The following is a 3,610-nucleotide window of genomic DNA, read 5'->3' as shown; positions in this document are numbered from 1 at the left end:
TAGCATAGGTTAATAAAATGAGAAAAATCAATCTTATGCACTAAGGCCTTGTAGCTTGGATGTTGAGCTAAAAATAATTTCCTAGGGAAAAATAAAAAGAAAATCTTGACAATGTAAATACGTTTGCTATGATTCGTGCTAGCAAGTTTTAACAAAGACCTTCATAAGTTGTTAAGAGTTTGTCTATCTTACAAACATCTGAAAGAAATTCTAAAACATTCCTATTCTAAAACGAGTTTCAGCTAAAAAGGCAAAATGGTTTTAAAATTAGTTGTGTTCTTGTTACGAATCTGTTGTCTTAACAATTATATTATAATAAGTTTTTGAAATATAATACAAAATATAACAAGCAAATAATTAAAACTAAAGTTTGGATTTAAATTTAGTATTAAATTCAAGGTTTGCTTAAAACTTCATATAGTGTAAAATAAAGACTGATAACTATTGAAAAATTTCAGAAACTAATTGAGGTACTAAAATAATTTGAACCACCTTATACCTAAAGTACGGGTTAAGAAGGCCTGTGTTGACTTCTACGCCTGCAGCAAAACTTTCGGCAAAAAGTGGGGCCTTCAGTCGAAGATGATTTTATGGACGTACACAGCCGTAGTACATCCAATCTTAACGTATGGTTCGATTGTGTGGTGGCCTGCTCTTAGCAAAGCCTATACTATTGATAAACTAAATAAGGTTCAGAGAACAGCTTGCGTACTTGCCCAACGGACGCCTTAAACGTTATTTTGGATCTTCTACCAATCGACCTTTTTATTAAATACATAGTTTCCTGCGGCGCTATTAGGCTGAAGGAATCAAATAGCTGGTTGTCAAAACCTTATGGTCACAGCAACACTACGAAATTAATTCCCTCAGATATTATCTCGGTAGACACTGACTACTGTGAACTTTAGTAAGGGTTTTAAGGTTATTTTCCCATCGAGAGAAGATTGGGAGATTGACATCGTGTCGATAGGTTTCGACAAAACCATCTTTACTGACGGCTCAAATATGGAGTGCGGAGTTGGTTCTGGGATCTTTTCTGAGTCCCTAAATGTAGCCAAATCCTTTAGGCTTCCTGACTTTGCTCGAGTTTTTCAGGCTGAACTGCTGGCTATAAGGGAGGCATGTAAGATATCTAAATTGGTCCAGCAATGTCGCGATGACCTTGCGAACCTGAAATGTGTCACCCTGATCTGAATTCCGGGCCAGGCAAGGGTCGGCACTTCATAGCTCACTTCGGATATGGTTAACATTCCTTTTGGTGCTATGAAGAGTAAAATCTTTTCTATCTACCAAACTGAATAAACCCGAGGGTGGGGCATTTTACCCAAGTGCATTATATCTAGGAAGATATGGCCCACCTATAACAAAACCCGTACAAACGATCTTCTATGCAGGCCAAGGCAAGACATAACCAGGATTTTTGCGGTTTGTACCGGACATTGGCCTATAGGAGTTCATGCAGAGAAGTTGGGTAGTGACCAAAGACAAAGTGAAACCATAATCCATTTCCTCTGCAAATGTCCTGCTTTGGCAAACACCAGAATGAAATGCTTTGGAAAAGCATTCTTTCAAGAACTCGATGAGCTATCTGAGACAAAGATTAGAGACCTAATCTTTATTCTCAATGCGACAAAATGGCTCTAACATAATCGCTATGAAGCTTCTCTATCAATCTATCCCTTTCAATCAAAGGTCAAACGAGTTTTTGGTATCAAAACGGCGCACTACAGCGCTAACTGCATCTCATGCTAGGTTGCCTTGAGACCGACATTTCTACCTACCTACCTATGCATAAATGAGAGATTTGTATTTTGCAAAACCATCATACAATTTATTGTTGAGAGATATTTTGAATCTTAGTCTTAAAAAAACGGTGTTTGATTTTTTTTTCAATTTTGAAGTGATAGTCAAATTTAAAGTTGAGATTCGAATTTATCATCAATCATCAATCATCAATCATCAATCATCAATCCCTTAAAAAAATATACCTTCTGCACCTTCTTAACTCAAGCGCAAGCCTCGAAAAATTTGTTTTTACAGGCGCCCATTATGTCTAGTAGGTATATGCTTGCGGCTTCTGTTTTTCAATTGTCATCTAGTGCGGACTTCTCTCTACCCCTAACGACTTTTACCCGTTTCTTCCTACCCACCCATGCCCACATCTTTTATGGCGTTTATCATATTCGAAATTAAATTTTATTCTTCACACCAAGCGACCATGCTGCGTAGCAGGTACAATTTTGTTTCATTTTGTTAAAGAACAAAACCAAGAAAAGGCTTTTTATTTAGAGAAACGTAATCCCGATCGCCAACACTACTGCAAGATTAACCGAACCACGCCCACTTTCTTCTCTCGATCTTCTTGCAGTGTTAGTAAAGTTTGGGAATCGTGATAAATAAAAAATATTTCATGTAGGCGTTTATGTAGGGAAAATAAATAGAAATTATATACTAATTATTATACATATAAGAAATACATACATATATAAGAAATGCGAAGCAAGATAAGAAAATATGTACCTTCTTTACAGCATGTTTGCCTAATACAACAGATTGACTTCTGTTACTGAGGAATGGCTGTGATTTAGGGGTTTGTTAGAAGCACTTTTTAAAAACCATATGCAAATCAGATTTTTAGTGGTACCCGTGGCATGATGGCTAGTCCGTTGGACTGTCAGGCCAAAGGTCTTGGGTTCGATCCCTGCCTATGCGATCTAAAGTTTTTTTCACGGGTACTTCCTCTTGCGAGGAATTGACAAGCCAAGAGTAATAATTCTTGTCTTTCTTCTTCTTAAAACTGTAGGTCCCCTCGCCTCCATCCCTGACAACTACAGCACTCGCACACACGCACTGTTGCGCCACATATTTTTTTTATTTTTAAATCTAATTTTGCATCTCTAATATATTCCAGTTCCAATTGAGTTAAACATTTCACACATTGTCTTTTTTAATCAAATTATCTATGATGATGAAATATAAGACAAACTTTTCAAAAAGCTTTTAGCTGGAAGCCGGAAATTTAATTTTCAAATAGATTTTTCGAAATTATTTTTAAATATTTTAGTCAAATAATCTAATTTTTGTTATATTTTATAAATTTATAAAAAATATGTTTTGAAAAATGGTTTTCCGATTTTAATTTCTTTATTGGTTTCCTTACAAAGGATATAAAAGAATGAACTAAATAAAATGACAAACAACAAAAGGTACTCAAAGTGTCATTTTTCGTCGTTTATGATCTTGACAAAAATTAATCAATAATTTTACTGATTTCAGTAAAATTCAGTTCTTTGTCTTCAATTTTAGGAAAAATGTTTAGGTCTACATGCCAAAGCAGTATTTGGATAGCTAAAGCCCATTTGCTTAGAGACCTAAAAGCTTAACCGACGCACGGGCAAAAGCTGATCAGGTTGACAGAGGTTGTTATTTTTTTTTTCTTACTTAAAAAAATAAAGATTCGTATGGAAAAAAAGAAGAAGAGAGGTAAGAACAGCAAATTGGAAACGAGCAGTTTTAAGACGCACATCGAATTCTTTTGATGATGAAAATTAAGAAAAAAACAGATTCTTGATGAAAAAACGGAAAGTTATTTTATTAGAGCTTTCAGTGA

The sequence above is a fragment of the Eupeodes corollae genome, chromosome 1, assembly GCF_945859685.1.
Source record: "Eupeodes corollae chromosome 1, idEupCoro1.1, whole genome shotgun sequence".
NCBI classification, from domain to species: Eukaryota; Metazoa; Arthropoda; class Insecta; order Diptera; family Syrphidae; genus Eupeodes; species Eupeodes corollae.
Note: the sequence above shows the minus strand (reverse complement) of the source record.